This window comes from Dermacentor variabilis, chromosome 5 (genome assembly GCF_050947875.1).
Source record: "Dermacentor variabilis isolate Ectoservices chromosome 5, ASM5094787v1, whole genome shotgun sequence".
NCBI classification, from domain to species: Eukaryota; Metazoa; Arthropoda; class Arachnida; order Ixodida; family Ixodidae; genus Dermacentor; species Dermacentor variabilis.
In genome coordinates, this window is record NC_134572.1 from 53,604,966 (window position 1) to 53,618,800 (window position 13,835).

The 13,835-nt window shown below is 44.5% G+C and overlaps 1 non-coding gene across 1 annotated transcript; it reads right to left on the bottom strand.

The window, feature by feature from the left end:
• Positions 1–12,008: 12,008 nt before the first annotated feature.
• TRNAS-GGA (transfer RNA serine (anticodon GGA)) lies at positions 12,009–12,083 on the bottom strand. Its single transcript has one exon. It is a non-coding gene; the product is annotated as a tRNA-Ser (tRNA).
• Between the last annotated feature and the right edge of the window lie 1,752 nt (positions 12,084–13,835).

A 13,835-nucleotide genomic window follows, 5' to 3' on the forward strand; every position in this document is an offset into this window, starting at 1 on the left:
CTTGCGGTTCGAGCCTGGGATATCTGTTCGCGAACCTCAAGTAAGCATGGTCGGCGTTATTTCATATCGCTATAGAACAAAGGCAACAGCAGCCGCGGGATGTCAGGAACGCGTATACAGGTATGCATTCTCGAGCACATCCGAGAGAGCTGAGGTACCATTGACATGAGACACTTAGTGAATTTAGCGATTGGTGTCATATGAACTAGTGATACCAGAGTCATATTTGGGTCATATAACATTGGGGGAAAATGTAGTGACTGGGGTCAATGCGCAGTGCGGGAGACACTCTTCAATTAGAAGCGCCAGTAGCGGCGTTAAGGCCCTCTGTTTAGGACAAGCCATAAAGTAAGCTGCCCCGAAATATTACATTGCACTTCGTGGCTGAATCGCACCTTGTCGCGCACCGCTGGTGCCGTATAGACAATTTACGGGAGTCGATGCATTCATCACGATACGCAGGTTGTCACGAAAGTTTTCGATACATTAGAATACTGTCATTCAACTTAGCAGACAGGTATATCACAGGCAGCGCAGTTCTTAACGTTGCTGTTCGTGAACCATTTGGAGACCAACCTAACATGGGTTCGAATAGCCCGCCGTCCGGCATTAAGAGGGGCTGCTGGGCAATATCCTTAAGAAAGGCGTTTTTCTTTTTCAATAATGGTGCTAAAATACTTGATATATTAAAGAGTATTTCCTCAAAGTATCATACTTAAACGAGCCACAGAAATGCTTTAAACATGGCAGCAAAGTTACATTGGCCCTATAAAAATCCGCTTGGCTTCACAGCGATTTCACACAACTCCATCCTCAAAAGAATTGAAAAAGTTGTATTTTTCTATTAATATTTGTCACTTTATAACCAATTTTAGCTCTTGAGAGTTTGAAACAGTTACCGAAAATGGCATGTTACTATGGTGGCAACGCGCTTGTATGTGAGGCGGCAATTTTGTTAATCGTAGTTTAAATGCCCATAAATTGTTGATACAGACCGAGTTGTCGTGTCAAAGGGAAACGCGTCACTTCTCATCAACGCTGAAGAACAAGCGCAGATTGTGCAGAAACCGGTATTTCACCCTGATTAAACAAGGTAGTCGTGCCGTAGTTACGAGGGCGAGCTCCGTGAAGATCGCTGGTGTCTCACTCAATTACTCAAAAGTAATCTACAGAGAAAAGCTTGAATTGAATTCTGGGGTTTCACGTGCCAAAATCCCGATTTGATTATGGGGCACGCCGTAGTGGGGGACTCCGGATTAATTTTGACCACCACGGTATCCTTAACATGCTTCCAATGCACGGCACAAGGGCGTTTATGCATTTCGGCCCGATTGAAATGCGGCCGCCGCGGCAGGGATTTCATCCCGTGACCGCGTGCTTAGCAGCGCAACACCATAGCCGCTAAGCCACCGTGGCAGATGTTAAAGCTACATTAACTACTAAGAAGTACTTTGCAATAGAACGAGAAGCAATAATGTGGGAAATTATGTCCCTCTTGAAATTTAGGCTTGATGGTTCACAACTGAACTTTTGACTGCAATTTCCGGGAAACGTTGCTTTCTGATGCCAAAAAGAACGTTATCTCCAACAGAATTTTCACTTCCGGAGTTTGTCTAATTGCTTTGAATATTCCAATGCATCAACTGAACTCAAGCAATTAGGTAACTTTCGGTAGATGTTTTAATATAATACCATGTTCCTTGAACAAGCCTTTAGAAGGGAATGTCAATGTTGACAAATGTATTTTGAAGCGAATTGTTATGTTAATGTTATTTTTAGTTAAGTAAAAGGCCCATTCTGTGAGCAATATGTGACGAAAATTTTAATGGTCTAATTGCATCAGTTGTATCTTATACAAGTTTCTTGATGAAAGCACTAAAATTGATAGATACAAACGTGTACAATTGCGAAACATCCCAATACTTGTAGATAAAAGTTAGCATGGAGGATGAGAAAAAAATTGTTAACAGTCTTAGTTCTATGCCATAAGGCATCCTTCCTCTAAATAAAAATAAAAAGAAAATGCATTTACTAAGCACCTACAAGTTTTAAGAAGTTTTTGTTTCGACGATCTTAAGAAAATTGCAAAAGTCGTTGACCTTCCGCCTGTGTCTACCTTAATAAATATTTACACCACCTATGTAAAAGAGTAGGGGAAAAAAATAAGGCTTAGCAATACTCTTAACCAACACTATTCTATGTTTAAATGTTTGACGTATTCAATAACTTAAAGTTTGCAACTAGCCGAGTTTCCTGCATTATCTGAGCGACCAGGTCTTTCAACATATTTCTTTTAGGTTCCGCCTTAATGCAATATATAGGCAAAAATAAGGTACATCTAGGCACATTATGAACTTAAACAATATCTCACTGGCCAAAACAGTGCCTACGCAGTTACCTTTTCTGTTAATGACTCATCGGACTCGTACGCCGCGAAGTAGCGGCGGCCGCCGTTCCGGAAGGTGACGTAGGCGTACTTGTTCCTGCGGTCATAGGTATTCCGTCCGTTGGTAAGCGTGGCGTTGCACGTGACTTCGTAGTCCGTCATGAAGGCGCGTTCGCACAGATCGTACGTCTTCATCGGTGCGTCAGACTCCGCAGCACCGACGAACACCATGACGGCCATCGTGGAAGACAACAACACGCGCAACTTGTCGCCATTCATCCGCAAAGTGTACACGACATCCACAGCGCCGTTCTGCGTTTACAAACCGGAAATGAAAGCACATTGAACCCATCAGAGGCCCAGTGCAGTAAAGAAAAACAATTTTTGTGAGCGTTAGTTTGCCCACCGGAATGAAAAAAATTTCTGCTCGTAATTTCGAAGCGCTTTGTCCCGCATAAGGTTTGATTGTTTAGCCTTGCATAAGCTTGCCTTCATTTGTTCCGCTATAGGATTACGGAGAGCAACAATATGATGATCCCTTTGACAGATCGACAGTCGGACCCGCCGCGGTGCGACAATGGCTATTGCGTTGCGCTCCTGAACACGGCAGCGTTTCGATGGCAGACGAAATTCAAAACCGATCGTGTACTTCGGTTTAGGTCCATCTTGAAGAACCCCAGATACTCGAAATCAATTCGAAGCCCCAGTGTTACTTTGGGATGTTAAACCCCACGAATCAATCAATCAGTCAATCAATCAATCAACCCGGCAATCAGATAATTAAATAATTAATTATATAATTAATATTCTGCGGTCAAGGGAAGCTTGTAAATGAAGAGCGCAAGTTTTGACAAGGGTACTTGTTCCCTTGTCTGGAGCCACATGCCAAGCCTAGATTCACGTCGGCTCCAGGCACAGGTGCCCACTGATGATCCCTTATTTTTTTGCGAGTGAAGCTTATTTCAGTGACCTTTTTGTTCGCGCATAGTTCGACAGAATATTTACTGTGATCTGTCCCACATGCGGAAATAACGGTGACGATGGGGCTACAGTATGTAACGATTTCACTTAATTTTAAATTCTTTCAGCCTTAATCAATGAATGCCCACGAAGCGGCGCTCCTTAAATTGCCGGGATCGGCCGCTTGACGGCACGTATCACAAGAAAGTATAAGAACAAGAACGAGTACATCTTTACAAATTTTCCTGCTGATGATTTTGTGAATTTAGCTGTTCTGATACGTTCACCGCGCACTGACATCAGCTGAGTGCGTTTTGAATGTTTTCGCCTTCATAACATCACTGATAATTTACTTGATGCACCAGATCCATTTTAGCTATGTATGGATCATTGACTGTCGACGACTTTTTCGAAAGTTGGCAGGTGGAGCTACAGAAACAAATAGCTTACGAAGTCTTGGTGCGGTGACTGGGAACTGATCGCTGATACCGGAAAAACGCGGCAATGGTCTGTTGAAGAGACATGCGGCCGGGCTTCAGGGTCACCGTGTAGGTGGGTCTGTACAATGATCGTGGTGAGGTACCTAAGCGAAATTGAACAAAAAGAAAAGTGGTTTGCAAAAACAAGAAATCCGCCCTAAATACTATAGTGTCTCTACAAAAATTATTTCACAATTATTCCAACCATGAAATTAAAACCTTTGTGGATTCTGACTCTGCTAAGTCCTTCGCGAAGTTAACGTGCCAACGTGTTAACGATCATCAGTGGTCAACGAACTACCGTTTCTCATGAGAGCGTTCCTTCCCATAATTACTTCTAGTATAAAGAATAATCGACAACATTGCCATAAGCGATAATGAAGGTGGTATGTAGACTTGCCTCATCAAATTTTTTTTTAGTGTGATTGACGAACTTGAGTGAACTCAAAAGGAGGGGTCAAACAAGAGATGTCCAACGTTTCGACAAGTCAACTTGCCTTGGCTTTAACGAAAAATAGTTATCTTGTCGAGACGTTAGCTTCACTTTGAGGTATCCCTTGATCGGCCACTGATTATCAGTCCAACAATCCATATATATTTACCTTTACCTTGCTTCTAGCACAAGGGAATCAATGCACATTCAGATTTTAGAATCATGCGACCGCAAGGGCGGCATTACGATCATCAAAGAACGATATATTGATTAATTAGGCGCTACAGTTCGATTCATCCCTCATTATTATGAATTTGGTCGAATTGCGCAGGTAAATACACGTTTTCTTGCCAAAGTATTTCTTGCGGTGTACTTTTGTCTGTTTCGACGCTGGGGGAACGAAATCCCCTACAGCTCCTCAAGGACACAAGCCCTGAAAATGCTTTAAGACAAACATCGAAGAAAGTTATGGCATTCTTTTCAATAGCAAGCGTCACCCACCGAGACAATAGAGCCAACTGTTCTGAGTGAAAAAAGAATGTCAGATCATAAGGAAACATTGAATAAGTAAAGCTGGTAAACTAGAAAACATAAACGTCGCGCCAACGAAACAGACGCAACCGATACAACGGGAAATAAGATAACCTAGCGATCACCCCATCGCCTTTACTGTTTGTGTCACACCAGAACTCTTTTCTTTGAGGTAGTGCAGGCTGGCCTGACCCTTTCAAATTTTATGGGAATTAGGGAAGGCTGCAGAGATGGCGGAGAGACTGTAAAAATAGCAATTTCAAAATTAAAGTTAGATCACAATGAAACATTGAGAGAACACATGAGACATTACTCCTCATCGATGAAACTTTTTTTCTACTTTTTGGATCATTTAGACAATTAACACGCAAGTAATTCGCTATGTACTATGGGACCCGCCCAAGCGTTATCTTTTAAATCGGAAACACGTGAGTTCCAGATAGCCTTCACAGACATAGTTGAATTCTCGCATACGCTGACGGGGGCAGAGAAGACGGCTTTATAAAATCGTGAATATTTCATTAAGCCGATGAAGCAGCGGAGAGACGTAAGCGGGCACGACGCAGGAGAACTGGTGTCAGTAGCGCGTGCATAATATTGAATAGCGTCCAGAGGGCGCTGTCCGTCATAGTAGCCTATACTCCGTTTCATACATCAAGTGCAACGCTGTGGAAGCTACGCAGGAAGTCCGGTCACCAAAGTGCCAGCGGTGTTTGCTCGCGCGAGCATGCACGTGAAGCTGCCGCGACGAGCTGCAATTAAAAAATAACGAAAAGCAAATTGATTTAAAACAACGTGTTAGCAGCCGCATAAGTATACATGGATTGTTTCTATGGGTAAATTCTCTTTTTTTCATTCAGAACTTAGGTTATATAAAGAACATTTTCACAAAGATTGGGTCAAGAAACCCGAACTATTTCTAAATGTGAACGAAGCCACTGTAAAAAGTACCTCTAGCCTCCACAGCGTTGCCCCTGATGTATGAAACGGAGTATAGTGAGCTTTCATACGCAGCCTAAGAACAACGCCAATTGAGAGTGCGTGTGCATGTAAAGGTGAGATGGTGGTGCGACATTTAATGCATCAGCAACGCCCGCCCGCCCGCCCGCCCGCCCGCCCGCCCGCCCGCACGCACGCACGCACGCACGCACGCACGCACACGCACACACACACGCGCGCGCGCGCACGCGCACGCACGCACGCACACACACACACGCACACACACGCACACACACGCGCACACACACACACGCACACACACACACACACACACACACACACACACACACACACACACACACACACACACACACACACACACACACACACACGCACGCGCGCGCGCACACACACACACACACACACACACACACACACACGCACACGCACGCACGCACGCAAGCACGCTGGCACGCACACACACACACACACACACAGAGAGAGAGAGAGAGAGCTTTCCCCAGCCCAAAGCACAAGCTTAGGGATTGTTGTTGCACCATGTTGAAACGCTGCGATACCCTATCTAAGCATCGCGGCCATTATAGCTTAACATTTACCGAATTCGGACACTCTGAGCTCGTGATAAGCTGGCAAAAGTGTCATCGTGAATATTAACTGCGTCTTTCCAACTTTGCTTCTTCCGCTTGCTAGGCTGTGGTTTGGCGCTGCAGTCAACTGAGGAAAGTACCAGTGCAATGTGTCTGCAGTGGCCTATGAAGGCGTGGCAATCTTCGGTGAAAGCGTGCGACAGGTTCGCGGGATTTTTTTTTCATGTGTGATGCTGGATTTCCGTGTATGTCGGCTATATTTGTTTTATTTTATTTTAATATTTTTGGTGATCGGATGAGAGGGGCGTGCAGGAGCTCGAGTGGCCAACACGAAGCAACATGGCTGCGCTGGCACTTATGCAAGCGTGTGTGACTTTGTGTGGCGTTGCTGTTCTTTGACACCGGAAACTTTTTGTGTGCTACGCGGGACTATGTCAGCGTTCACATGTTGACTGTGTCGAGGATTATGTGTCACATCTCCTACTCGCCCCTCCAAAGTGTTCACCCTGTTTTGCCCGGTAAGTGCATTTACGTACTGCTTAAGAAAGTTTTCGCAGCTATACAGCATGGCGGGACTTATTGGTAACGAACAACTCGCCTGACCCAGCAAGCAGCCGCCTGTAAAGATTACTTAGCCTCCTTACCGACGAAGCAAGCTTGAGTGCAAATGTGTTCCGGGAAACAGCCCTTGGACTAAAATATTTAGCCCAAATGTTTTTAGTTATGCGTCGTTTCAGTTTTCGTTTATGTTACGAATTCGCCAGTACCATTTTTTGGGGGTGATAAACTGTACGTGATCGCTTTGTTAGTTACGCAACTGATGAGGGATGGCGACGCACAACACTCTAATGAAAGTGCAATAAAGAATGAGGATGTTCTTACTCCATATTGTGCACTTCATTAACAAAGTCAATTCTCGATTCCTTGTTGATCAGCACCGCCCCTAGGAAAGTCATCCACTCTATGTAGCTCTGTTGTTTCAAGGCGGCGTTCATGACCTGCACGACACAAGAACGAACGAAGACAGAACCGATAACTTGGCCGGACAAAATCCTGAATAATTGGAAAGCAACCGCTGCTATCTAAACATCAGTATAAGAACTAAGAAATCCGACAGCGCCGACACGTTGCTGCTATGTCATGCATGAAAGTAGAAATGCTATCGGCGCTCATGCAATTGACTGATAGAGGCGTTGCTCCAAAAACGTTTCTTCAAGGGAGGCTTCAACGCAATTTTGACATTGACGTCGAAAAATAAATCAGGAGCGCGGACGACAAAGTTCGCCAACTTACGGGACTAATTACATACCTGCCTGTTGTGTATGTTATGCATCGATGGCGCGGTCGCTGTCGTTTAGGCTGTTGCAGTCATTTAGGTTGTTTTTATGATATGTAGGCGTGATCCTCGCATTTTCAATTGCCTGCTTGGACAAGGAGCCTTTCTCTTCCTTCGCGAGAACGTGCTTGGGGAATGTGAAGGCTCATTTTTGCTGTGCAAAAGCGTTGCTTCAGCCGCAGCTTTTCTAAAAAAAGAAGTCCGAAATAAGTGAAGGTATTCATCGTTTCCCTTTCTCTCAAGCCGCCTAACATTCTCCTCAAGGACGTTGCATTGCACCAGCGGATGATAGAATGTACTATCATGAGCAATATGAGCGGGAACACGCGAACGTGGGGCAAATAACATCGAAACCGAGTTAGAGCGATACGTGGATGGGGCTGTCGAAAACAGAGGGGAAAGGGGGACGCTCTTTTTATTAATTAATCTATTTCAATACTTTCAGGGCCCACAGAGCGTTACGCAAGGGAGTGGTAACAATAAATATAGAAATAAAAACACAAAGTAAATATTAGGTAACATATTCAAGCGCTTTTTTTTAATGTCGCTTTTTAAGTTTGAGGAATGAAAGAATGAAAGTGTTGGGGTGTTAGTGTGACAACGATGAACAAACACTTTATAGCAATGATCAATACGACATGATATGAAGGAAGAGTGGGAAAGTAATTCTTGCTTAAGACGAGGGTTATGGTAGTAAATCTTGTGAAATAAGTAGACGTGCTATATTCCCGCGTAAGGAAAGGGACAGAAGCCGTAACGCTGTTTCCGTAGATGATACAGTGGAAAGACGGAAGTAGATCGAAAAATATGAAGTGTGCGCTACCATTTCGTACAGCTTCAAAGTGACTAACAAGACTTTCAGTAAATGGATCCCACACAGTTGATGCATATTCTAGTTTGGAACGAACGAAAGTTTTATAAAAAAAGGAGTTTAAGAGAAGAAGGGGCCATTGAAAAATTACAGCGCAGGTACCAAAGCATGCGTTTAACATTACTGATAATATAATTAATGTGTGGTTGCCAAGAGATTTGAATTAATATGAACCTGTAAGTATTAGTCAGTAGTTACTTCTTCGAGAGGGGAACCATTTATGTTATACTTACAGGCGTTAGTGGATAGTTTATGAGGCATATCATTAGTTTGTTCTTCGTCGCGTTGAGTTTCATTTTCCATGTGTTACACCGATCAGAAATATTACCAAGTTGAGTCTGTAGTAGTGATGTGTCATTATCAGAGGAAATCACGCGATATACAACACAGCCGTCTGCAAAAAGCCTAATAGAGGAGTTAATACAATCAGGTAAATCGTTTACGTAAATTAGAAAAAGAAGGGGCCCAAGGACAGAACCTCTTTCGCTAACTGTTGGCATTCCTACCGGACCTGCATTTGTACAAAACGCTAGCTTACGGCATTTCACTGGCCGCCGATAGCCGATAAGACGGTTACGTAGACGGTCACTCAAACCGAGTCATTTTTTTTTCAGTCATGGTTTTCCTTTTTATTTTTTTTTCTGAGAGCACAGCTCTTAGGCGCCCGTTCTTGAGTTTACCAAGAACGGGCGCCATATATACCACCATAGGATCTGATGCATATCTTATGGAGCACATCGTCTCACGCGTTCCAGACAGACGGACAGGTTTCCCATGGAAGTACCTCTTGAATGTTCACGCTTAAAAACAGCGCTGCTATTGGCCATACTTCGGTGCACAAGGTTATCTGTAACCGCGTCATCAAACAGCTTTATCAATGCTCGCTGGAGATGCGCAGCACTATACTTTGTATAAAGAGACGCGTTGTGGGCGTGCCAGCAGTTATTAGAACAGCGTCCTCCTTCATACTTTGCTTCCGACGGCGGCCGCCACGTATCGCCCATAGCAGGGTTCGAGGCTATCTGACACGCGCTCCTGTTTTCCAGCTCATATTGCTTACGATAGTATGCAGCCTGCGCAAACGCAGGGATGACGTCAGCAGTTCAGAGCCTCAGAAATACATATACTTCATCATGTGGCTAGCGCTTTGTTCGCCTTCTGTCTGTAGCAGTTCTGTTGTGAAATATTCGGCCGAATTCACAGCCGTCAAACGCCCCGTCCCGTCACAGCACCGGCGTCCGTCATGAAACGGTAGTTTCTTGCCAGTTTACCCTCAAAAATAGCACACCACTGACCTTGATTGGTGCAGCTAAGGTCGCCTTTGGGCCCCCTTTTTTTAGTAAGACCGGCGATAAAACACTGTTTCATGATGGACGCCAGAGCCGTGACGGTGACGGGGCGGGTCGTTTAACGGCTGTGTGAATCCGGCGTTGTAAGTGGGTGACAAGATGACGCGAAAGTAGGGGTGGTCCATTAGCTCCGCATCGTGTGCGGTGTCGCGGTCAGCGAGACGCTCGCCTTCAGGGGTGGCTTGTACGAACATTCAATAAAGAAAATAACAAAGAATTTAAAAACGCTTTCTAGGGCGGACTAGGTGTTGTCTAGAGTACATTCAAGAACACGTTCTCAAATTCGTTATTATTTTCGTTATTCAATGTTCGTGCAAGCTGCCCCAGATCATTACTGTAATGAAACTAATATACAACGCGAACGGCCTTGCCAGTACATTGTTTAGGAGAGAGAGAGAAATAAGAAAAGGAGGAAGGCTAATAAAATTGGAATATCTGGCTATCTGCCCTGCACTGGGGGGTCGGAAAGGAGAAATTCTGCAGGCAAAGAAAGGGAGAGCGCACCACTCAAGCACGCACTACACAGGGACACAATAAAAATAAAGAACACGCTTATTCTTCTCTTCATCTGCTGGAACTTTTGAATTGAATTGAATTCATTTTTCTTGCATTTCATACGAAAAGAAGAAATTCGTGAAGCAGGTGTGAAAAGACATACTTAATCATACACGAATGAACTACTCTGTCAATATCGCCGACGTAGCTCTTCCGCGTGTTTTGGCATCAAAAATAGTGCCGCACTTTAGGCGTCCGAAGCGTATAATCATTGTACTTGAAAGTTAAAAATAAACGCGTGAGCGCATTTATCATTAAGGAAAAGAATCTAAAAACTCCTACTCAACTGAACCTTTCCAAAGCCTAAATAATTTTATGGCTGCTTTCTGGCAGTTCCTGACTTCCCGTGGTACCTCAGTGCCAATGGCCATGCGTTGATGAGCTCGACGTTGCGGGTGCGATTACCGTCACATGTATATGGGGCAAAATGCAAAACCGTGGCGTACTTAGATTTAGGTGCACTTGAAGGACCTTAGGTGGTCAAAATTATTCCGGAGTTTTCCATTGCAGCGCGCCTCCTAATCAAATATGGGATTTGATAGATCAAACCCAAGAATTTTATTTTAACGATTTCTCATGTCCTGTCGTTTAAGCCGAGCTACGGATCAAGTGCACAACTCTTAAATCTTATGCTTCCCTTTGGTGAGGCATTTCGATGAGAGCTTAAAGCAATTCTCTAATTCGCGGGCGTAGGGAAACTTTTGTGGTTTCACGAGCATCTGGGGCCACGGGTCCGGACGCTGTCCTGTATTCGCTGATCAACCCCTCGTAAAATTCGTGCGCATGATGGAAACGGTTGCAGTTTTTGTTGCAGTATGTTTATTGTCCCACGAGTAATTGCTATATAGGGTGTTTGAGCAAACACTTTCAAAAATGTTTAAAGGTCGCCTGTGGCAGAGAGCTCAATTCTAGTTTATGAGCCGGTCTACTCGAAGCGGCGGAATTTACTTTCACAATAATTAAAATTCAAAATCGACTAATTAACAAGAATTCACTACTTAAATTTCTAGCTAATTATATTATGACCCATATTGCAATTTACAAATTCTAGCAGTAGACTTCGCAAGGCGGATCCACTTGCAACGCATTCTCAGGAAGACACTATAGTTTTGAGATATAAATTCCCGAACTTTTCGGAGAAATGCATTGGCGTTTCAATTACTTGTGTGCTTCAGTGCATGAAACGACGTTCTGTAAACAAATTAACCAGAACGCCAATGCATTTCTCCGCAAAGTTCGGGAATTTATATCTCGAAACTGGTGTCATCTTGAAAATTCTTTCGTAATGGATCCGCCTTGCGAACTCCACGGCTACAATTTGCAAATTGGAATACGAGCCATAGTGTAATTAGTTGAAAACTTAATGAGTGATTTTGTTAATAATTAGATTATTTTCGATCTCAATTTTTTGTACAAGAATTGTCCACCGCTTCGAGTAGACCAGCTCACGAACTAGAATTGAATAAAGGGAAAATCAGACATCCACCCGTTCGTAGCAATTGCTACAAAAGAAACCCATACGGGTTCCTCGAAAGAAAACCCTCATAGTTGAAGAAAAATTCGTCCTGGTCCGGGACTCGAACCCGGGACCTCCGCCTTTCCGGGGCAGCCGCTCTACCATCTGAGCTAACCAGGCGGCTAACAGATGACAGGGGGAAGTCGAATTTGTCGACAACACGAAGCAAAGGCAAGTGTTTGACGTAGTAGTTCTGCGGAAACCCGCAAGGTGGAGAGAAGTAATGAATAAAGGGAAAATCAGACATCCACCCGTTCGTAGCAATTGCTACAAAGGAAACCCATACGGGTTCCTCGAAAGAGAAGCCTCATAGTTGAAGAAAAATTCGTCCGGGTCCGGGACTCGAACCCGGGACCACCGCCTTTCCGGGGCAGCCGCTCTACCATCTGAGCTAACCAGGCGGCTAGCAGATGACAGGGCAAAGTCAAATTTGTCGACAACACGAAGCACCTGGCCCGGGTTCGAGTCCCGGACCAGGACGAATTTTTCTTCAACTATGAGGCTTTTCTTTCGAGGAACCCGTATGGGTTCCCTTTGTAGCAAGGGCTACGAACGGGTGGATGTCTGATTTTCCCTTTATTCATTTCTTCTCTCCACCTTGCTGGTTTCCGCAGAACTACTACGTCATGAACTAGAATTGCGACATCTGCTACAGGCAACATTTAGAGATTTTTGAAAGTGTTCGCTGGAACACCCTGTATATTTCCTAAAGGTATCAACAGGTCGTACCTTAAAGGCGGTGGCAAGCGTGTGTGTGCTGACGCCAAGATGTCGCGCAAAGTTGAGCACACCCATGGCAGATATGTTCATCCTCCGCACAAGCTGGGCAAGCTCGCCGCTCATGCCAGCCAGAGATGCCACCGTGCTGGCGGAATTGCCGAGGTCACGCAGGGAGAAGCTCACGCCGGCTCCCATGTTAGGTTGAAGTGCAATGGCCTGCACCCAAAAAACCAGCGGCGTTTAATTGCCCGATGATTTCAGCGTCTTGTCGCACTCTCGCAAGGCGTGAGTCATGAATTTTTTTTTGCTCTCTGCTGTACTTGTCATAACCGCGTATCGCCCGGATATAAAAAAGGTGACGAGTTCACTAACCTTACAGCGACCTTCCTTATAGTAAACGTTCGCACTCGAGACTTGCGGAAGATTGTAGGCAACCTTATAAGGTCGCATCAAATATGATTGAAATGATAAATAGGAAAATGATCTGTGAGATCAAAGAAGATATTTTTAATAAATTCCATGTTCGATTCCATAACTATAATGCGTCCTTTAAAAAAAAAAAGCAAAATGAAAAATTTGCCTACCCCACTCACTGTGTAAATCGACGTAAGCAAAACTTTCTGTTCTGATTGCTTTGACTGACAATAATTAGCGGCGGTGTTGGCGTCAAATGTGTAATTGCTTCAGCGTTTAGTTCAATACAAGAGTGGTGAGTTGATGTGAAACGTTACCTTGCGTGCACCACTGCTGTTTGCCTCCGTATAGTCCACAGACCAGGCGTGTTTCCTTAAGGCGTTGTTGTGGCGTCATTGTGCACAATCTCTGAGAGCTGAGCATTATCATTGCCTTACATGGCACATCGAATCGTGGCAGAAGCGTTAAACACTAATTGAACTGTGGGTCTGTACGCTATTCAATTAATTATTGTAAAATTGTACGTATACATTGTACACATACATTCGCGGTCTGCACTACGTTTGGCTGCGTCGCAAAGACACTGTCGTTCCGCGCGACGCTTCTTTCAAACCTGCGTGTCTTCGACGCCGAGTGCACGCTTTGGAGCAATTTTTCTGACGCGTGTTTACGGGCTCCTTCTGCATACGTGACCAGCACGCTATTGAGACTGCGGGACGCTGTTGAGCGTTCAGAGCT